The sequence below is a fragment of the Protopterus annectens genome, chromosome 5.part1 (genome assembly GCF_019279795.1).
Source record: "Protopterus annectens isolate FY-2018-M chromosome 5.part1, PAN1.0, whole genome shotgun sequence".
Taxonomy (NCBI): Eukaryota; Metazoa; Chordata; order Ceratodontiformes; family Protopteridae; genus Protopterus; species Protopterus annectens.
In genome coordinates, this window is record NC_056736.1 from 760,816,064 (window position 1) to 760,840,741 (window position 24,678).

Genomic DNA, 24,678 nt, shown 5'->3' on the forward strand with positions numbered 1-24,678 from the left:
TGCAAGAGAAAAAAAAAAAAGAATTACAGGAAAAATTGGTTAAGGCGCAGATTCAGATGTGTACTGCCTTCGGGCAGTATAGACAGGGAGGACAAGGACGGGGAAGAGGGAGAGGTGGACGCCAAGGGGCGGGAAACCAAAATAGACAAAACTGGCAGGAAACACGATCAGCCCTACCCCAAGGCTACAATAATCAGATGGAGTGTTTTAATTGTGGCCAAGTAGGCCATTGGAGAAATGAATGTCCGTATCTGGCTGAACAACCTGCCCCACCCACTGATACGTCACCTCAGTGGAATTCTAATTGGACCCCATCCAATCGGCAGCCATCACAATGAAGGTTTCCTGAACAAAGTCAACAGCAGTTGTGCCCTTTCATTCCTATCGATCAAGATGGACCGCATGTTATGTTGCTTGTCAAAAATAAACCCATTGTTAATTGATACTGGAGCAACTAAATCTATGTTAGCTGGTGAAGCAGCAGTAAATGTCCCCCTCTCCAATAACACAACTAGAGGGGTAGGTGTCTCTGGTATTCCTATTGAATATTCTGAAACTGTCCCAGTCCCAGTAACTTTGGGGCTCTTACAAGACAATCATGCATTTTTAGTAGGACCCTCAGCACCTTTAAATTTATTGGGGAGAGATTTGCTCTGTAAGATGGGAGCAACCATTTTCTGCACAGCTGATGGGGTATATTTACAAGTACCTTCAGATAAACAAAATAGTATTTTGGCTACTTTAGACGAAACTGTCACTCTGCAAACAATATGTATGCAGTCTGACCTCAATAAAAATAAGCATTTAAATTCATTACCCTCTCATCTATGGACCACTCATGATAATGATGTTGGATTTCTGACTTCAGCCACTCCTGTAAAAATAACCTTAAAACCTGGGGCAAAGTTACCTCTGGTGCCACAGTACCCTTTGACGACTGAGGCTACATCTGATATTGCCTCGTCATTTCCGCTTTGGTACAGCAAGGAATCATAGTACCTACAACAAGGCCATGTAATACTCCAATAGTACCAGTAAGGAAACCCAGTAAACAAGCTTACAAATTTGTGCAAGACTTGTGAGAAGTCAATAAAGCTGTTTTGCCTGTTTTTCCAATTGTACCAAACCCAGCTATGATTTTAAGCTGTATCCCACCTACAGCACGTTGTTTTATGGTTATAGATATCTCGTCAGCTTTCCTCTCTATTCTGGTACATTCTGATAGTCAGTATTTGTTTGCATTCACTTATCAGGGTCAACAGTATATTTGGACCTGACTACCCCAGGGATATGTAGAATCTCCAACCCTATTCTCTAGAGAGATGCACAGACAACTACAAGATTTACAGTTACCCCCACGTTTAGTTTTGGTCCAATATGTAGATTATATTCTTATAGCTTCACAAGACACTAAGTCTTGTATAGAAGATTCCCTTCTAGTTTTAAAGTTTTTAGCTGATCGAGGCTTTAAGGTAAATAAATCTAAACTGCAGTTCTGTCAAGAAAAGGTACAATACCTGGGACACATCATTTCTATGGGTTCACGTCAAATACTTCCAAGTAGGATCACTTCCATTCAGACTGCCCCTCGCCCTGTAACTCAGAGACAACTCAGGGGGTTCCTCAGCCTGGCAGTTTATTGTAGACAGTGGGTGCCCAATTTTTCAAAATTTCGGCCCCTCTGTTACAGCTTCTAAAAAAGGAAGTTACAGATCCTCTGCCTTGGTCTCCTGAACATGAAAATGCTTTTCAGGCTATTAAAATAGCACTGATAAACCCACCTGCCCTGGGTCTCCCAGATTATTCTAAACCATTTGTTTTCTTCTGAGTAGGAATAAGACTGCCCTGGGTTTGCTAGCGCAAGCGCGCACGGGGGACTATCAACCTATAGCATATTACAGCACTCAGTTAGATCCTGTTGCTTCTGGCTATCCACCCTGTTTGCAAGCAGTGGCAGCCACTACTGTCTTGATCGATATGGTGGCACCATTGACTTTAGGACATGATACTATACTAGCAGTACCTCATGTGGTGCAAGCACTACTCTTAAAAACAAAAATCCAGTATCTTTATAATGCTCGCCTCACTAAATATGAGTTAAGTTTATTAAGCAATCCCGCTGTGCAAATTACAAGTTGTCCACCACTAAACCCTGCTTCATTGATTCCAACTAGTGACGAGGGCGAACCACATGACTGTGTGCTTGTAGTTAACACTGTTCTTTCTCCCAGGTTAGATTTGCAAGATGTTCCTTTGCTTAATCCTGACTTAGTTCTTTTTGTGGATGGATCCTGCTTACGAAATAATTCTGGTGATTTTGTGGATGGATCCTGCTTGCGAAATAATTCTGGTGAACTCCAGGCTGCATGGTCAGTCTGCTCACCGTCTGAGGTCTTACAAACTGGACAATTACCACTTGGCACCTCTGCACAAGCCACAGAATTAGTGGCGCTTTTGCATGCATGTAAAACGGCCAAAGACAGATCTGTTACTATCTATACTGATTCACGTTATGCCCATGGTGTTGTTCATGATTTTGGTACCCCTTATGGAAGGAAAGAGGGTTTTTGACATTCTCTGGGGCATCTATTAAAAATGACCTGTACATTGATCACCTGCTAAAGAATTTGTTACTACCTTCTGAAATTACTGTTGATAAGTGTGCAGCTCACCAGTCCAATGACTCTCTAGTAGCTAAGGGAAATAATTTGGCTGACTGGGCTGCCAAACAGGCTGCTCTTTCGCAGACTCTTCAGGGACAATTTCTGCAGCCTATTTTACAAATGATTACTTTTGATACTACTGTTTAAAAACTTTACAAAGCGAAGCATCGGAATCAGAAAAAAAAGCATGGCTGGCTCAAAGCTGTTTCAAATGCTCTGATTCAATTTGGCAACATCCTGATGGTAGATTAGTTTGCCCTATATCTATGTTAAATTCTCTTATAAAAGCATATCACTTGCCAGCTCATGTAGGGGTACAAGCATTAGTCAAACAAATCCAAAAGGATTGGTTTGCCCTAGGACTTTCTACTTCTGTGAAACATTTGTTGAGCATGTGCTCCATTTGTTTACAGCATAATATTTCAAAAGGCACTATAGCTCCCGCTCAACCAGTGCCAATACCAATGTGACCATTTTGCACCTTACAGTGGGACTTTATTGAACTCTCACCTTGTACTCGTTTTAAATATGTTTTGACTGTTGTTGATATTTTTTTCGGGGTGGTTAGACACCTACCCATGAGCTAAAAATTATGGTATTTCAGTTGCAAAAAAATTGTGTTATGAACTGATACCTCGTTTTGGTGTTCCCTGTCAAATATACTCTGACCGTGGAACCCATTTTACTGCTTAGTTAGTTGAATCATTGTGTACAATGTTAGGCATCACTTTGAAATTTCATTGCCCGTATAGGCCACAGGCATCAGGTATTATTGAACGAATGAATCAGACCTTAAAAACTATACTTGCTAAAGTCACTTCAGAAACAGGCCTAACCTGGGTACAGGCCTTAGCACTAGCCTTACTTTCTATGCGAGCACAACCGCATCCTACTAAGGGTCTTTCTGCTCATGAAATTCTCATGGGTCACCCTCTGTGTATTACCATGACACCACCACCACCCCTTTCTGAATATGATGCATGTAATGTTATTATTTTGCACTGCAAATCTTTTGTTTCCTTTTTACAGTTTCACCACAGACAAGTAGCAGCTTCTCAGCATCTTCCAGATCCTTTCCTGTCATCCGCCCTACAACCTGGTGATTGGGTATACATTACGTCCTTTTCTAGAAAAACAGTGCTCCACCCATGCTGGAAGGGGCCCTTCCTGGTTCTTCTGACAGCCTCATCTGCTGTGCGACTGCAAGGTTCTCCTACCTGGATCCACATTTCACACGTAAAAAAAGTTGTGCCGTCCAAAGACCAACAAACTTTACCTTTTTCATCTCCAGATTCTCCTCCCATTGCTACTCGTACTCAAAGTAGAACTGTTCCAATACCTGACGATGCCTAACATCTACCCTTTCTGGAAAACTTCAAACTCCTGAGACCACACAGGCGCAACAACCATTTCCACAAAAATATTGGACAGCCATTCTAGTAGTCACTCTTGTTGTACTGTTATTTTTAATGTGGCCATTTCTATTTCCTGCTCTATCGATGCATCAAACCAAGCGAGCTATTTGGCATCCACCCTTCAACACCTATCAAGCCATCAAATATGCTTATTCTTCTACCTTCAATGTTTCTGATTGCTGGATTTGTGCAGCATGATGGCCTGCCAATGACAGCTAGTCCTTTACCTACTGAAAATTTTCCACCATCCTCTTTAACATTTCTTGAGGATTGTGTAAAAAGATACATTCAAGTTGAACTGTAGCTCTGACTTTGGCATATCGACAGCAAGGCATTTTATGCCTAAAACAAAAGGGAATGAATAAAGTCAGCTCAAGTAATTGCACTATAACAATTCAGAGAGTATGTGCCATTACTAACTACACAGCCTTACAGTCAATTAATGTTACGGCACGGGATAGGTCTATTTCCTATTCAGTGTGGTGGGCCTCCGTATCTGCACCATTCAGGAATTATTCAGACTGGCAAACCTGTAATGCGACTGGAACAATGCTGGGACCAAAAGAGGTATGGATCTTTGAAAATAGCCCTACAATGACAAATTATTCACAATTCTCACAACTTAAGTTAGATTTATATGATGTATTCTCCCAAGTAGTGTTCAATAATAATGTTACTACAAACATTTCCACTATGCTCTTGGAAGAAGGATTGTATTTTATATGTGGTAGAAAAGCCTATAAGTGGCTACCGGGAAACTGGTCTGGTAGCTGTTTCTTAGGTTATTTAGTCAAAGCTATCCGACATGTATCTGCTTTACCTCAAGGAAAAATTCAGAATGTTCCAGAGGTCAAAAAGCCTGCCAATCTGGTAGGCCAAGTTGACGCTTCATGGATTTATCATCATGACTTGGTTCATGCTGGCATTAAAGGACTATCCCATATGGACTTGGGTGATGATGTCATATTGAGGGCCGGAATAATTCCAGCATACAGAGCAGTAAAATCAATTTGGGAACTGAGAAAGCTGTCCAAGCTGCTTGAAACACTAAGCAATGCCACATTCTCTGCTTTGGAACTAGTGACTGATGAACTGACTGCTATGAGAGCTGTTGTCCTCCAAAACCGTATGGCTCTCAACTTCACCCTAGTGGTGAAAGGTGGAACTTGCGTTTTAATCTAGGAGGAATGCTGTATGTTTATTCCTGACAATCAGCACGAAATTGAAAGTAATCTTGAACTCATTCAGATAGTCTCCAAACTCTCTAAGGCCAAGGAGGTCGATAACTCAACATGGGCATGGTTAACCAACCTGTTTTCAGGTTGTGGAAATGGACTATTGAAGTTAATTTTATTGATTGCAAGTATTAGCTATTAATGCCTTTCTTGTTGTGTTTTTAATCAAAGCATTGATTTTAAAATTGTCTTTCAAAACTAATAAAAAGGTGCCAAAGTTGTATATGCCTGCAGCTATAAATATAGATGATGAAATAAAAATGTGTGACAATGTTGAATGAACCAGCCACATGGTCATGTTAGACTTAGGGCAAATGTATGATAGATTAAATGGTGATGCTTTACACAGCATCAAATGGGGGATTGTAGAATATGAACGGCCAAAGCATTTGTTTAAGGAAATTGAGTATGTGACAATCTGCTTGCATTAAGATGGACTTTGTACTGTGAACTCGGAGTAAACTGTGAATAGTGGAAAAGGACTTAAAAATAAGAGCCTGCTTGAAAGCAGGAAATGTGCCTTATATGGAAGTGCATCCGATTTTCTTTTTCTTCCTAGAGATGTAGTAATGTGAACTGCTTCAAGCCTATGGGTAAACCACTGATTGGTTAATTGTCTTTTGTACTGATCTAATTGGTCCAGTTTATATTTTTGTATTGTCAACAGTATTACCAGTATATAAGCGTATGCATTACTTAGTTCTGGGAGTCTCCCTAGTACTTTCCATGATACTCTCACACCTCTGTAATAAATACCACCGAAAGGGAGCAAAATCTATTTTGTCTTTATTTAAGGTAAAAGCTAACACAACACTTTGCATCCTGAAAGTATGTGGTGAGGAATTTATAAATGAAGTCAGTGTGGCTGTTTGTCTCATTTGAGTTGTGATATGTGTGCATGATGCCTTTTGGAATCAGACCAGCATGTGCAGAAACCCTCATTATCTGAGACGGAATACTTAAGTACTTGGTCTACCTTCAGCGTGACTTCTGGAATCGTATCCACAGCATGTGTGCTGAAGTCTTAGTTTGGTGTGCTGCACTGTCCACAAATAGCTTCTACGAACTTTACAGAATTCAACCCATCATGTACTCTGTAAATATCTGAATATTTTTGATAACTGTTATTCTATGTAATCTTAAATTTTGTAAAAAAAAAAAAAAAAAAAAAAAAGAAATCTGAGGAGCTTTTCTCCCAAGGCCTCTACTAAAAAGGGGTTTAGTTAAATGTATTCAGGCTTTTCCAGTAAACAAAGACAAACTAACTAACAATAAAAAATAAATAGATAAAATGCTATGTTTTTTTTCTTAGCCATTCTTGTTCAGTGACTTCATTTGTCACAAACTTGTAACTTGGCCTTTCATAGCAGAACAGTTTAAAGTGGCACAGACAATTTGAAGGCCTTTCTTTGTTCCTCACTAGCTCGCAGTGGTACAAAGAAGCTGTTTTTCACAAAAATGTATTTTATATGAAGAATTTCAAAATAAGTACATTGTTGCTGAACCATTGAGTACCATTTTTGTCAAATCCTTTGTTAGTACATTTTTAGCGACTTCAGGAGACATGTGTCTGAGTATGAGGTACCCGTATCAATCGTGTATAAAGCATGAATGTATGGAAGAGAGAAAGATGAGAGAGTTGACAAAAGTGGTGGAATATATGGATGCCAGTACAGATCTTTAGCATACTCCAACTGCAGTTGCATATGAATGGTTGTTGGGGTGGCATAGAAAGAATTAAGGGTGATTCCAGACAGAACACAGGAGAGTAACTGTTAATGGAGTCTGGTACAGCAAATGATATCAAAGGCTTTCATAAAGATCTATGAAGAATCTTCTCATAATGTGACTGGTATGCATGACTTTAATTTAAGATATAGTTAGTAAGAGGCAACAGTGAGGCTTTCATAGCTTGTCCCATGTGAAAAGCATGATGGTATCAGGAAAGAAGACCTGATTGTTCAAGAGTGTTGGAGGATGAGATGCTACCACTCTGTTGAGCTCCACAGGACTGCAATTATCAAACTTAGCTTTGTATATTTTGGTAGGAGAATTACTAAATGTAGATGCCCACAAAATAAGAGCAGATGCATCTATTTATGCCAAGATGCACCTATATGGGCCCTAAATATGCCCTGTGACACACCTATATGGGTGTTATACATTGTAATGCAGTGATAAATTTTTCAATCAACTGTACCTCTATCAGTAACAAATCTCCCCAAAACTCTTTTGGAAGTCAACCAGGCTGTAAGAAAACCTCTGAATCCACTGTGGAGGTTTACGTAGTCCTGGCCAGCCAGTGCAGCTAAGATGTTTTGTGACAAATGCTGGAGGACTAGAGCAGCACCTCCAGCACATCATTTTGAAGGTTTCTTGTACAAAAATATACAACATACTATGTATTATTTCAAAAGTGTGAGTTTACCCCAGAAGTTCCCTCCCAGTTGGGAATGACATCTAGACAGATATGGCAGGGAAATGCAAAACTAAAATTGAATCCGTTTCAATTCTCACTGTTTTGCTGCATTATTCTTATCAAATTGGTTATTTCTGTCTCTATGTTTTCTTATCACTCTTTATTATTTCCCACTGTAAGTGCCAAGCATTGGTGTTGGGTGGCACTGATGCAGCAGTAAATGTGTAAGTTATTGCTCTAATGTTTAAGCTATAACTTTTGCATCATTCTTATCTCTTATTATTATTCCTAGGTTCATAGACAATTACATGGCTAATGATACAAGAGCCTTTACAAACCTACCGAATAATACCCAGGATATGATAATATTACATCTTAATCCCTCAGATAAGGGATGGGGTGCTATCAAGGTGGTGGATCTTTGGGTGTTGGAGCCCTGAGTCATTCTACATAGGTTCATAGGTTCATAGGTCGGTACTAGGCTATTGGCCCTAGGGCCTATATAAGCCTAGCCAAAAAGGTACCCTGACTTTCACCACCCAAGAAAATTATTTTCCTGTGCCCCTGTTGAGCAGAGCCACAGAAGTGATTCCTGGGGTGAATTTCCTATATCCCATCCAATCATCAAGATTTTTCTTGAAGAGTGCTAATGAGGAGCTTTGTTTGATATAGATAGGTAGTTTGTTTCAGAGTATGGGAAGTCTCTGGGACAGGAATCTATCCCTCCAGCATGTTCTGTTTATTGTGGTGACAAGGTTTAGGTCTTTAGAGCATGTAGCTCAGAGGGATTGGGATTTCTTTAAGTGGAGCATGCCCAACAGCTCTGGGTTTGACATAGCTTTGTATGTTAGGCAGAGATCACCTCTGAGTAGATGATGTGCGATGGAGTAAAGCTGGAGTTTTTTAAGACGGTCTGCGTAGGGCATCTGTTTGAGGCTAGTAATCCTCTTTGTGAGGTATTTCTGTGGCCTTTCTAGTTGTTGTAGATGTATTGTGAGGTACATACTAAAAGGGGCACTGTACTCTATAATGGGTCTAATTAGTGATGGGTAGAGGGGAACAATGACCTCTTTTTTCCTGGATGAGAAACCTTTTGTGATGAGGTGTGCCACATAGAAGGATTTCCTGACTACTGTGGTGATGTGATTATCAAAGGAGAGACTACTGTCCACCTGTGTCCCAAGGTCTCTTATTACACTTTTGGTGTTAAGTAGACTACTGCCTATGTGGTAGTTCATGGCTACAAAGCTTTTACCAAAAGGGATGACAATGCACTTTTTGGCATTGAGCTTGAAACCATGGCTTTGACACCAGGCATCTGTCTCAGTGAGGCCCTTTTGTAGGATGTCCATATTGTTAGGAATTTCAATTATGGCTCCTAGTTTGCAGTCATCTCTGAACTTTGTTAGCCAAAGACCTTTTGTGTTAGCCTGTACTTCAGAGAAGTAGATACCAAACATGAGAGGACCCAGGACTGAACCCCGTGGTACTCCACTTGTCACTGGTCTGAAGACAGATTTGGAGTCTGTTACTTTCACAGTGTGGGTTCTGTCAGTGAGCCAGTTGGCAACCCATCTTGTGACATAGGTATTTATACCTAGTTTAGTGAGTTTATCTATAATTCCAGAGTGGGGGATGGTGTTGAAAGCCTTGGTGAGATCTAGATAGGCTGTGTGAACCACCTTATCCTCATCTATGGCTTTGGTGACTGCGTCAAAGAAGTCTATAAGGTTTAGGAGACATGATCTGCCTTTTACAATCCCGAACCAGGTGGGGTCCAGAGTTTGGAGATTACTAATGTCTTTATTTATAAGTTCCATGATGATACATTCCATGGCCTTGCAGATCAGGCTCGTCAGCCTAATGGGGTGGTAGTTGCCAGGGTCTGTAGTGGATCCCCCATTGTGGAGTGGGATAACCATCGCTGTGCAACATTCAGAGGGCACAAAGCCTGAGGTGAGGCTATGATTGAACATGGTAGTTAGGTGGGGTGCCAGTCCATTCTGTAGTTCATGTAGAACACAGCCTGGGATGTTGTCAGGATGATGTGTTCTTGGCTTTGGAGACTGCCTCTGTCCATAAGGGACATGAAAAGTACCCCCAGGAATGAATTTACAGTTCCCATCCATTTATCCAATTTCATTTTGAAGTGAATGAGGGGAGGGCTTTGTTTTATGATGACTGGAAGTTTATTCTATTGCTGAGATAGCCTTTGGGACAGGAATCTGTCTCTCCAGCAAGTTCTGTTAGAGTCATAAATAAGGTTCAGGTCCATGGAATGCATAACTCTTGTATAATGTTTCTTGCAAATATGTAACATTTTCATCAGGGCTGGATCAGAATATGCCTCGTAGGTCAGGCACAAGTCACCTCTCAATAAACGATATGAGATGGAGTAAAGGGATAGGACCTTTATTCAGTCTGCATAAGACATGTGTCTTACACTGGGTCCCTATCAAAAGAACAAGTTAACACAATATCAAACATCAAAAGAATGAGACCAGGATGACAAATGTTCAAATTAACAAAGCCTCTCATCAGCGAAAGTCAGAACATTAAAGAGGGCAGGTGAGGTATTGTGTGAGATTGTGGTACAGCTGTCTTTGGGTTCATGCCTATTCCCAGCTGAGTTGGTATATATAATTAGCAGGGGGTGGGAGGCACAAGACCCCCACAAGAGGGGTGCAGGTGGGCTTGCTGTCCTGCGAAAGCTTCTGTTGTTGGTGTAATGCAGTGTTAGCCTAATGTTTGTCTGCTCAGTCTTCTGACTTTCGCTGATGTAAGACTTCATTAATTTGAACATTTGGCATTCATTCTCATTGTTTTGATGTCCAATATTATGTTAATTCATTCTTTTGATAGGGATTCCTTTTGTTTTGTATTTTTTTAGTGTGAAGCCTCTGGGCCGTTCCAATTGGTGTAAGTGCCTGGTTAGGTACATGCAGCAGGGAGCACTGTACTTGATTACAGGCTTGATGCAGGCCTAGTACAATGGCACTATGACTTTTTTTGATCTTGATGCCATGCCATTATTTATTAGTTGAACCATACAGAAGGATTTCCTCACTACCATAGCTAGCTGGTGGTCAACATTTAAGTTACTATCTATCCGTGTTCCTATGTCCCTCAGCATGGGGTCTACTTTTAGGGGTGTGCTATTAATATTATAATTTGCATGGATATCTGGATATCTGATTTACCAAAGGGTATGATTACGCATTTTTTAGCATTTAGTCTCAGGCAATGGTTTTGGCACCAGTTAGTCATTTTCGGCCTGTTTGTTTGCTTCCAGCTTACAGTCATCAGTGAACTTGATGAGCCAGAGGCCCCCAACATTGGCCTTCATACCAAATAGGAGGAGTCCCAACACTGAGCCCTTTGGGACACCACTAGCAACAGGTTTCTTATCAGAAGTGGATTCACCTGTCCAAATGACATGCATCTTGTCAGTGAGCCACTTTGCTATCAATCTGACTATATAGGGGGTTATTCCTAACTCACTAAGTTTATCTATGACCCCCAGGTGGGGGATTGTGCTGAAAGCTTTGGCTAGGCCAAGATAAGCAGTGTGTACCATTTTTGCCTTATCATGGCCCTGGTGACTTTTTTCAAAGAAGTCATCACGATTGGGCAGACAAGAGCTCCCTTTCACAAAGCCAAAATGGGTCTGGTCCAGTGTTTGGAGAATTTATGTTGTTCTTCCTCAGGTCCATGAAAATTCTCTACATGGCCTTGCAGATAAGACTAGTCAAGCTTAGGGGACTGTAGTTCCCTAGGTCAGTTGATGGGCTTCCCTTGTGCAGAGTGATGACTGCTACAGTCCTCCATTCCTTTGGGAAAAAGCCCTTCTGGAGCTGTGGTCAAAGAAGGTTTCTAGTGGCCCTGGTAAATTTTGTTTTAAGCTAATTAATAAGCATCCTAGAATGTTGTCAGGATCCATAGAGGCTGTATTTTTGGTTTTAGCAAGCGGATTAAGGACCTGTTCCCTCATATGACCAGTAGGAGGATGGTTGCTGGTATTTCTTTGGGTGTGGTATGAGGTGATGGGGGGAGTTTGAACTGAACATGCCAGCCAGCAGTTTTGCAATGGTTTTGGGGTGGCTGTAAGTGTTCCCATTCATGATTAACATGGCACATTGCTGAGCATTTCCCCTGGTTACAGACATAATTTAAAAGCCTTATTGTTATCCTTTACCTAGCAGATATGAGCAGCTCTTTCATTTCTTTGTTTAGGCTTGTGGGTGTATTTTTGCACTGTTTTGTCTGCTCCTTCTTGGCTTTGGACAGGATTTCTTTCCTTTGTTGAACAACCTATTTATGCTACAGGTCAATCACTATTGTTTATTTTTGCCAGTAATCATAGGTTTGACTTGGAGAGGTACTGCCCCCTCTGTGTAGCTATGAAAGTGGTTGCACAGTGCTTTTGTGTACAGCTTAGAGTAGGCCTCAGTGTCATCTGGGTTCAGGGGGACTTGGAAGTTTAATAAGCTGTCACTTAGTTTGAGCTAATTGGCCTTAGCAAAGTTCTTCACAGGTTTGGAGTTTGATGGAGGTTCTAGGTTAGTTTTAACACTAAAGGAGATCATTTTGTGGTGAGATCTTGCCAAGGAGGAGCACATCTAAGTTATATGATCTGTTTCTTGTTAATTAGTTTTAAAAATAAATTAAATTAAATTTAAAAAAATCTCCCCAAAAGTCTTTAGTTACCCACTAGATATCATAACATAGACGAAAGCTAAAAAAATAAATAATGTATGCAACACAGAGGCCCAAACGTCATATAATTAGAAACAAACAAAACAAAGAGCCAGCACATTCCTGTATCCAAAAGTAGTGTGTTTAGAAGATACACATATTGTTGGCAATAAATCAGTAGCACTAGCCATGCTTGCGAGTGCCTTTTTGCTCAGTTGGTTTCTTCTCTTCACTCACTGTTGGCACTTATCCTGTTCATGTGTATTTTTTAATACACTAATGATTTATTGCCAACAATATGTGTATCTTCTAAATACACTACTTTTAGATACAGGACTGTGCTGCTCTTTGTTTTGTTTGTCTCAGTATCTTTTTGGGCCGATGCACTAGCCGTACTTGCGAGTGACTTTTTGCTCAGTTGGTTTCATATAATTAGAAAACCACCTACAATATAAATAATGTAGAAAAGTTCAAAAACATCAGCTATGATCTCACTTTGACAGTAATTTATTCAGTTTTATTTGGCTAATGTTGTTAGATACAAGTGATTCTTTTAGAGACAATCCATAAGTGCTGGGTGAGCTAAGTGATGGCTGAGATTCACAAACTATGGGCATTTACACTGACAGAATCAAGCTTATGACTGCAGGCTAATGCTGATTAGAAGCCCATTGCCTTAACTATGTGTGGTGGTAACATGATATAAAGAGATGGAGCCCTGACTGTGACCCAGTGGGCCTGGATTTGTGCTAGATGGAGAGGAAGAGGAGTGAAGGTGCATTGCCTCCTTGTCTCTCTTGGTGGAGGGGCAGAGATGAGTTTTGGGGTACACCTCTCAATACTGCACCTCAGCAAGTGACTGGGCATCTAGCAGGAACTGCTGACATGAATCTGGGAAGATTAGAGTTAGAATAGGTAATAGTTTCACAGTGCACCCACTGCACTCATCTGCCCTGTCTTCTTATGCAACCCATAGCAGGGTCATCATAGCAAAAACAAATCCTCTGATGGCTGTCTAGGGGTCTACTTCGGTAGACTGAAATCTCACTTACCCGAAATCCATATCACTAAGACAAAAAGGCTGACAGCACCAGAACACCAACTTACCACTCCAGGTAAGTAAATGCTTGGCCATGCCAAAAAAAATAAAAAAATAAACCAAAGGAAAGCAAACCCACAGATGTGGGTCCACACCCCCTAAGTAAATATACCAACTCTGAGATCGCACTACTGCAAGCGTAAGTGTCAAAGTTCAACAGGATGACCAAGCGTGTACTTACCTGGAGTGGTAAGTCAGTGTTCTGGTGCTGTCAGCCTTTTTGGCTCAGTGATATGGATTTTGGGTAAGTGAGATTTTGGTCTACTGAAGCATACCCCTGCCTGGAACAAAGTTACATCGTGATCAGCCCTTGGCAGTAAGGAATGAAAGGATAGAGTTACAAAAGCTGTCCAAATGGTTGGCAGGCACGGGGAGAGACCAAATATATAATTAATAAGGAAAGAGGCATTTACTATGTCAACTAAACTGAAGCAGACATAAAAATAACAATTGTTTCATCAAACCATAAACAACCGTAAGTGATTTGGTTAAACATCGACGTTATGAATAAGAATGCGAAGTTTGTGCCAAAGTACTTCGTTCCTTTGGGGAAACAAATGCTAAAAGACATAAATTTATTTCACTGAAAGACCTGGACACACCAGTTATTGTCAGTAGATATGACCGCCATGTGTGAGTGAGAATACTGGTGCTACATGACGGGGCAGTGCCAAGTTCATTAGTTTCATTCCCTAAGGCCTACTACTTGCTGGGATTTGTACTCTCTTTCCCATGACCCTGAACTGGACTAAGCAAATAACTGCAGAAAAAATAAATAATGATTTGTTTTGTTATTGCTACCATAAGGAAAGATACAACCCAAGAATACAGGAATAAAAAAATACAAGAAAAGCCTATATCGGATCAGCATTTAAGAATATAAAGTGTACAGTAGCAGATTGAAATATTTTCAGTACGTGCATTTTTGACAATTATAGAACTACCCCCACACTCAGACACACCCACCTACACACACACACACACACACACACACACACACACACACACACACACACACACACACACACACACACACCCAACAACACATATAGATAAAGTTAAGCTCTGAAAAGCAGTACATTCTTTCTTATGACACTGAAACAAAAAAAAAAACAGCTGATTCAAAATCATTGGATTAGAAATCAATTCTGAGATGTATGTCGAGCTTTACTTTTTGTATGCAAAGAGATATGTGTCAGCTTCATAAATGCTGCTGTTTGTTTATATTTTTTACATATGTTTCAACTGTGTCACTTTATATTATCTCTCAGTTAAATTCTGTTACCCAAATTAAAATTCCCTACTAGAAACACTCACCGAGTGTTTTCTCATACAGACTGTATTGCATCATACCGCTAGTCTCAGTTATAGATTGAAAAAGTCGCCTGGACCAGCCTACCTAAAAAGAAAAGACAAGATAGCATGAATAAACAAAATTACACTCGGTTTTATCATTGAAGTGTCAGGGAGTTCTTCATACCCTTGCCTGTAATTAAAAGTGCCAAATTAATAGTGCGGCTGCATGTTGTACAGCAAATGCCATTAATAAGGCTCTGAGGAATTCACTTCCTCTGAATGTACAGATAACATCTTAAAAGAAAAGTCACAATGCTGTAAGAAGAAGTAACATGCGTTATGAGCACAGATAACACATGCATACTTACAAAGATGAGTGCAGTGGGTAAAAAGTTGTTACATTTGTGGTCAGAACTGAGGTGTGAGGGATATAAAATGTCTGTGTTTAAGACTGAAACACAAGAGTGCATGAAGCAGAATTACAGAGTCTACTGCAGGTAAGGCATCACAGCTGTTAATATAAAAGTATCATAATTTAGTTCACCGGGGGAGGTGTATTATGGTGTGTTTGTGTGGGTGTGTGTATTTGTATGAGTATATATTTTTGAATGTATAGTTATAGATACATATATGTCTATATATATATATATATATATATATATAGTGTGTGTGTCTGTGTGTGTCTGTTTTTATATATATATATATATATATATATATACATATATATATATATATATATATATATATATATATATATATATATATAGATAGATATATATAGATATATATAGATATATATATATATATATTAATGGTTGGACCACAAAAAAGCAGAAGCCCTGAGGCATGCTTGCACTACAACTCTGAAAAGGATAAAGTCAAACGACACATGACACAAAACAAATGATAACTAGATTGCTGAAAATCTGAAAAACTAAATGAGAAATAAAGACTGCTTGGGACAGGATGAAGTGTAGAAAGACAGAATAATGCAATTTATATATTATTCAGATATGATAATATAGCCAACATTAGGAAGTTGTCAGTCTGGGTAAGATTTTTAGTGCTTCTTACTCCTTAATGTTCACATGTTCAAGACATAGCCTGATACCTACTATGTAAGTAAATGTAGTTCGTTACACATCCACTAAACTACCCTCGATCATTTCTCCGCTTTGTTTTAACCCTCTCTCTCTCTCTCCTCAGCCTCTAACATTCCTGCACTAGTTTCTCATTACAAAACCCTAGCGTTCATACAATTTCTCTCTCTCCTTTCTACTAATATCGTAGGATCCTTTCTCAGCTGCCTGCCATAGTCATGACTTACTACAAGAGTACCTTATGTATTTGTTTGGTTAATATTTTCTGTTCATGTCCACAAAAAAGTGGTGCTCTTCTGTTTGTCCTGTTATAATGTGAACATGTTCCACCACAAGATGCAGAAAATTACATCTAGTTTGTCTGGGAGAGAAGTAAAGACGTGAGCTGCTCCCTGTAGCCAGGGGCACGGGGAGTGCAGTTTCTTTCTTTTCCATTTATTTATTGACTTATTTATCTACCTTTGTTTACAGGGAAAGTCCAGCTCAACAAAATCCCTTTTAAGCAGACACCCAGGGAGAAAAGATTCAACAGACAATACAAGTACAGATTAACAATAATATTAAATATAATTCTACATAAAAGAAAACATTTGCAGTTTAGCATAAAATATTCCATGGGAGGATTTTAAAAATAAAAATAGAGAACATGATTAAAGGAATATATGCATATGATATGAGTAGTCAGTTTCTACCTGCTGTGCTAGCAACTCAGGTAACAACAATATATTATTATTTCTCGTGGATCATTACCCTACCATGTAAATTCGAGCAATTCACTTTACAAGATAGTGCTTGTGGGTTGCCCCTAAAAAAGCACATTGTGTCTAGCAGGAGTATCTGGTCAAGAAATAGATATGAATAAGGAGTTATTTGTATTGGACTGAGGTTACTCATCTCATATTTATTATTGTTAATTATACCACTGTAATGTTTTCATTAAAGTTTATTACAGTGTTTTTGGCTTTGTAATACTATGCATTTAAACTTTGTATTGTGTGTGTATGGTATGTATATGTATATATATATATATATATATATATATATATACACACACACACACACACACACACACACGCACAGAGAGAGATGATAGATAGATAGATAGATAGATAGATAGATAGATAGATAGATAGATATAGATATAGATATAGATATAGATATAAATATAGATATAGATGGAGAGACAGAGAGATATTTAGTTGCATAGTTTATCTGGATCAGTCCCCTGACCAAGTTAACACATACAAATAAATAAATATATAAATAAATAATCACCTTGTAAATGCTCTCATTTGTGTTGTGACCTTATGTGTATCCCTGCTGGTTCTACAAACACACCCAGACAGACTCTCTCATCCTGCTACTAACTGCCTTCTACACACCGAGCTTACATTTTTTTTATGTGCCCTCCTTTAGTTCTAGAAATGCATACATTGCTGTGTTTCCTTTTACATCAGATACAGTCTTGCTGTCTGTACATTAATACTCCAGTAATAGGCGTTATGTCTGTAACACCTTAGTGTGCCTACATCTGATGCAATAAACACGGGGGTGGGTTATTCAGCATCTGATATGATCTGCCTGCATCTGTCTTATCTGTATTTTATAAGTATTCTAGTATTACTAATGCACCTGTAACAGTCAGTATGTCTGTAGAATGTTACTGCACCTGTACCTGATGCAGAGGAACACCGCATGAATGATAACTATAATAAATGATACAATGTACATACACCTGTCTCACTGGGCACTACAGGTATACTAATGCACTCTTAAGAGATACAACATTCCTGAATTCTTGGTACACCTGTAATTGATACAATGAATGCTAAACATGGGTAGTCATTGCACTTGATACAATGTAGCTTTCTCTCTTTCACTCTGCATGCTGTATGTATACTAATAGAACAGAAATAGACACAATGTCCATGATATCTTAGTGCACCTATAATTGACAAAATGGTTACGAGTCTGTAACTAATGCACCTGATAGAAAATAACTGCAGCTGTCGCAGTGTACATTGTATGTATACTAATGTAGCTGGCATAGCTACAATGTATGCAATACCTTGCTGTATCTGTAACTCTAACTGACATAATGAATGCTGGGGTGGAGGTAACTGCTGCACTTGATACAATGTCGCTGTAACTGAGTCACTATATGATGTAAGGATACTAATATACTTGTTTCAAGTGTTACATCAGCAAGATCCAAGTATACTTGTGTGAGGGGTCATCACTATGCCTGTCACAGTGTACCTGAAATTATGAAATTATGTCAGTGTGCTCTGTATGTATGTGATGTTCTGTTATAACAAACATGCGGGTGGGGATACTGTTATTGTACTTTCAGTTGTCTTGAAGCTGTTAGAATGTACAATACTGTGCACTCCAGTTCCACTGTAAATGATACAATGTCTTGCATACTGATGTGATATACTATGTTAAAGTTATGTTGAATGCATTTTAAAGATTTACCCAGGGCTCTTCCCCCATAAGAGTATCTGAGACTCAGTGTGAATTTTAATCTATCACACATAATCAGTTTGTCAGGTACTGTTGCAGTCTGTCAGTCTAGCTTAGAGGATTAAGGCTACTAGCTCTAAGGGGACTTCATCTTTAAGTTCGAGATTTGAATCCCTTGGTCTCCATTTGTCTACCATGTAACCCTAAGGAAGTCAGTGCCCTAGACTCTGCTACTAGGTCACTCCTGAAAAGAGACACATGGCAATACTTCCCTTTAACAAACAGAATCTTAGTTTGTGTCAGAGATGTATCTTAATGATGACATGAATACAAACTCAGTCATCAAAGATACAGTTTGTAAACATTACTGAAGTACAAAGTATAGATTTTGAAGGAGGAAAACTCCATTTTATTAATCATAACAAACTGGAGCCTTGGCCTTCTAGCCTTCTACATTAAAACAGTAAGCAGTAACAAAGCATTAAACATAATTTTTGGAATTAAATAATTTCTTCAAATCTCTCTGTAGAAAAGCAGACAGCATGCACAATCACTTTGATCTTAGCATACGTTAAAGAAGTTAAAACAAACATCTCACTGTTAATTCATTATTCATTCCTTTGGAAAACAAAATGTTCTACTTGAAATATGTCAGGCTTCTCTCTTTTTCAACATACAGGCACTATTGCTTGGTCAATCATTGTAAGGTACCGGGTATATTAATCTCAATTAGTCACTCAATCAGGCCCAATCAATCAATCAACTGATCAACCAATTGATCAATCATTATGTGCATTAAAACTAAATACATCATATTGCAAACTACAAAAACATGATACAACAAAAGTAAAATTAAAGGAATGCTGCTTGTGGGAATTGTTTTGGTACATAATAGTGAAAAACAGAAATGAGAATAAAAAAATTAGAAATACTTCGAGAACAAGGTGCAAATTAGTGCTCCCACTAAATCATCATAGAGAGTGTTACAATTTGTCATTCAGAATTATGCTATTACTTGAAATGCTGAGCACCTGAACTCATTAATGAATTGTTCCAGATGTCCTTTGAATACTCAAGACCCACAATACATTTTTTTTACTTGCTTTCCTCTGTATTATCTCTCAAAAGAACAAATGAATACATATATTATTTGGTGTTTATGGCAGTTAAAACCTTCTTTGAGAAAATACTGAACTAACAAAGTGTATTTTACTTCATTGGCTGCAATGTGCACTGTAACAATGTACTTTTATGATTTTTTGCATCTAGTACAATATATGATGTGAAATATCCCAAGAATATTAAAAATTAACTTACATTTAATGGTTGCACCAACTAAATTACTGTCCATCTGAAGTGAGTATTCCTTTATTCAGTGCCCATTTTATCAAGGTAAAAGCAGAGTATTTTAAATGATACTGCATTCTGAAGCATTTCTGTGCTATCTTGATGGAAATACAAGCCTGGCAGTAACAAAAGGCTCTCAGCCGCACCTTCAGTGGCTCTGTCTAGTTCCTGGTGACATAAGTCTCTTTGCCAGCATATATTTTTTTCTCTCCCATCAATGAATTTATGATATGATACTGTACAATATTCTTCTGTTTCTTCAAGCATTGCTGTCATATTTATATTAAAATAAATGCAATAATTTATAAAATATCACAATATCAAATGTTAAAGTTACATATCTTTGTAGAAAATGCATTTTTACGATCTGTCATATAGCCACAGTTTTGCTTTTTTGCTTGTGTTATGATATGTCTCTGATATGACACCATTGTACATATTTCTGAAGCTTAATCATGATTCATATTGTTAGAAGCGGAGTGCTATGCCATCCAGATTTTTAATGCGTTTGCTGAACTACAGTTGATGAAAACACTAGCATGCAGCTAAAGACAATAGCAATTAACATCCTCATAACTACATCATGTGCTGAAAAGTAGTTATGAATTAGAAGCCTGAATTAAGACTCAGATAAGTTCTGCAAAGTTGAAATAGATGAAGGTGACTGCAAAATAATGTAAAATATTAATTTGGTTTATTGGAGTGTTTATTTCATACCCAGGAATAGTCATCCTGGAAATGTCAATTAAAAGCACACAGTCGTGAATGAAGGTTAGTTTTTAATATATTTTTATTCAAAGATTCAAGATTCAAAGAAATGTTATTGTCATTTGGGAAACACAAATGCTACCTAAATGAAATTTTAAGTGTCAGCTCTTTTACAGGAGAAGACAAACACAGAAAGACAGACATGATCGGTATTAAAGAAAAAATAATAACTATAGTACAAAAGTAAATGTCTAGGAAGCTGACGCACATGCTTGTACACTATTTATATACACTGGACAACACTGACTACTAGATGATTAACACATGAAAAAAGTACACTATACACAGAGGTGACATTGGGTGATATTGCACATAAGGAAGTGACTGGAATGGCACTTGAATGAGAATATTTTAATTTTAGTTTGCAATAAATAAATAGAATTACTGTATAAAAAACAGAAAAAGAATGGGAGGGTAACAATCTATTATATTTTTGATGCATCTAGATTTATGTCTGCATTAAGGAGTCTTATTGCAGTTGGATAAAAACTGTTCATGAATCTGGAGGTCCTACAGCGGATACTCTGTAACCTTCTACCAGATGCAAGTTTAGTGAACCAACACATGCTGGATGAGACGTGTCACTCAGTATTTTGCAGGACTTCTTTTTACATTTCATTTCAAAGAGCTCCTGTAAGGTAGGAGGACTAGTGCCCACGATCTTAGAGTTCCTGGAAGGTAGGAAGACTAGTGCCCACGATCTTCTCTGCTGTTCTTATTATTCTTTGCAGCTTCTTCCTTTCGGCCGTTGTGCTGTTACCGAACCATACAGTGCAGTTGCTGGTGAGTATGCTCTTGATGGCTCCTCTGTAGAAGGTAATAAGAATATTCATAGATAGATTTGCTTTTCTCAGCCTTCTTAGGAAGTGTAGTTGCTGGTGGGCTTTTTTAATTAGCTGGCCTGTGTTTGTACTCCAGGAAAGATCCTCTGATATGTGTACCCCCAGGGACTTAGTAGTTTGGACTCTCTCCATTTCTTCACCATTGATTTTGAGGGGCAGCTGCATGGCAGAACTTTTTTGTAGGCAGTAATGTTTTTTTTTTGTTTTATTGATGTTCAGGTCCAAATTGTTGTCATTGCACCATTCAATCAGGGAGTTTTCCTCATTTCTATACCCCCTCCGCCATCACCACTTATGAGTCCCACCACTGTGGGGTCATCTGTGAATCGGATGATGTGGCTGTTGCTAGCTTTTGCAGAGCAGTCATGGGTAAGGACTGTGAGCAGTAGAGGGCTCAGCAGACAACCCTGGGGTACAACAGTCTTGATTGTAATACTCCCTGAAGTGTTGTTACCAGCACAGGTCCTTTGTGGTCTTCCAGTCAGGAAATCGAGGATCCAGTTGCACAGTCCTTTATTTATGCCAAGGTTGATTAGCTTTTCTATAAGTTGCATTGGAATCACCATATTGAATGCCAAGTTGAAATCTATGAACAACAGCCTGGCATAGTTGTTCTCTTCAAGATGTTCCAATGTGAGGTGGTGCCAACAAAATGGCATCAGCAGTTGATCTAACTGTGCCCAAATCTATGGTGCACTCATCAAGTCACACTGCAGGTCTACTGATCTGCATTACAGATGTATGTATGTGCTGATTAGCTGTAGTATAATAAGGAACATTTACTAAGTAAAGAGATGAACACCCTGAGTACAAAGGAAAGGGATTTATCTGTTTTTACTGGCTGTAATTAGTTGAGGCAGACAAGCAGAGGGAGTTGAATGAATAAGATGATAAGGCATTCTGTATGGTCTGAAAAGCCAGTGGGAAGTGCCAGAAGGTGGGGGTTCTGAGGATGCCTATTGCAGCAAACACTGGTATGTGTAAAAGCAGATGGCAATGAGAACTGAGCTCAGGTAACAGTATAACCACTAGGAAGATCAGACAAGATACTGGGTTATGGCAGTATAGTGACAGGTGTTGTAGGGCAAGTAAGGTGTGTACAGGTGAGCTCAGGTAACAGCTTAACCAGCAGGAAGATCAGACAAGATACTGGGTTATGGCAGTATAGTGCCAGGTGTTGTAGGGGAGGTAAAGAGGGAGGAAGGAGGGAGCTTGGCATAATGGTTAAGATGTTTATCTTACAGACACAAGGTGCAGGGTTTGATACTCATGTGGGATAATTGGCTAGCTTTAAAATGGCTCACAAGGGCAGTTAGCCTAGTACTAACCTATGAACCTCTGAAAAAACTGAAACATAACAGTAGCTTTCTTTGAAGAAGGCAAAAAACAAAGATGAAGGAAGTTCATATATATGGTTTGGGTTCTGTAGAGGAAAGGAGGTATGTAAGATAAATGGAGAAAAATAGTTCTTACGTAATGTTACAGTTAGTGAAGGTCTTACGCTAGGGTATGTAAGGGGTGAGCTATGAAACATTTCTAATCACAATAAACACAATGCAGTAACAGAAAGACAACATATGACTGCGGTAGGTCCTATGTGATCTCAGGTAAAATCCTTAACAAGAACATATTTTTTTCCAGGGATATGCACAGCAAACTAGTTTCCATAGCTTCATAGGTTCATAGGTGATTACTAGGCTAATGGCACAAGAGTCTTTACAAGCCTAGCCAATAATACTCAGGATATGACATTATTATATCTTAATTCCCCAGATAAGTGATGGGGTAGTATCAGGGTCTTGAGTCTTTGGATGTTGGAACCCTGAGTCACATGGGCAGAACCCCAGGAGTGAATTTACTGTTCCCCATTCATTTAGATAAATTCTTTTTAAAAAGAGTGAGGAATGCACTTTGGTTTACAAAGATGAGAAGTTTATTCCATAAACAATGCAGCCTTTGTGATACAAATCTGTCTCTCCAGCAAATTATTTTAGAGTCAGAAATAACATTCACCTCCATGGAACTTGTTATTCTTGTATAATTTTTCTTGTGCATATGTAACATTTTCATCAAGCCTGGATCAGAGAATGCCTTGTAGGTCAGGCATAAGTCCTCTCTCAGTAAAGGGACAGAGTCTTAAGTTAGCCTGCATAAGATGTATCTTATGCATTGTATTTATTTAGTGAGAAACCCCTGGGGCTGCTGCAACTGGTATAATTGCCTGGTTAAGTACATGCAGAAGGGAGCATTGTACTCGATTTTGGGCCTGATGAGGGCCAGCTACAATGGCACTATGACTTGCTTTATCTTGATGCCATGCCTTTACTTATTTATGTTGAGCCTCACAGAAGGATTTCCTCACTACTGTAGCTACATGGTAGTCAAAGTTTAGATTACTGTCTGTGTTCCTAGTTCCCTCAACAGTGGGTCTAGTTTTAGGGATGTGCTATCAATGTTATAATTTGCACGGATTTCTGATTTACCAAAGGGTATGATTATGCATTTTTTAGCATTTAGTCTCAGACCATGTTTTTGGCACCAGTCATTTGTCATTTTTAGGCCAGTTTGTAGGATGTCACCATCATTTGGGGTTCAATGATTGCTCCCAACTTACAGTCATTAGCAAACTTGGTGACCCAGAGGCCCGCAACATTGGCCTTTACTTCAGAGAAGTATATACCAAACAGGAGGGGTCCCAACACTAAGCCCTGTGGGATGCTGCTAGTAACACATTTCTTATCAGAAGTTGATTCATCTATCCAGACAATATGTGTCCTGTCAGTAAACCAGCTGGCTATCCATCTGATGATATAGAGGTTTATGTCTAACTCAGTAAGTTTATATATGATCTGTGAGTGGGGGATTGTGTCAAAAGCTTTGTCCAGGCCTAGATAAGTGGTGTGTACTACTTTACCCTCATCCATTGCCCTGTTACTTTCAAGTTCACCATATTGAGCAGGCAAGACCTCCCTTTGACCACTCCAAATTGAGTCTAGTCAAGTTTTTGGAGAGTCCCTATGTAGTTATTGATCAGGTGCATGATAATTCTCTCCATAGCCTTGCAAATAAGACTAGTCAAGGTTATGGATCTGTAGCTCTCTGGATGAGTTGATGGACCCCATCTCTTGTGCAGAAGAATAACTGCTGCAGTCCTCTATTCCTCTGGGATAAAGCCTGTTTTGAGGTTGTGGTTAAAGATGGCTTCAAGTGGCCCTGATAAATTTTATTTTAAGCTATTTAGGAAGCATCCTGGAATGTTGTCGGGGCCCATGGATGCTGTGTTTTTGGTTTTAGCGAGTGCAGAAAGGACCTGTTCCATCATAATGACTGGTA

At 39.0% G+C, this 24,678-nt stretch overlaps 1 protein-coding gene across 1 annotated transcript in view; it reads left to right on the top strand.

The window, feature by feature from the left end:
- Positions 1-15,222: 15,222 nt before the first annotated feature.
- LOC122803646 (lectin-like) overlaps positions 15,223-24,678 on the top strand; it is a 320,457-nt gene continuing 311,001 nt past the window's right edge. The window contains exon 1 of the mRNA XM_044073401.1: positions 15,223-15,319. The gene's annotated coding sequence lies outside the window, so the exon portion shown is untranslated. The remainder of the gene's footprint in view (positions 15,320-24,678) is intronic.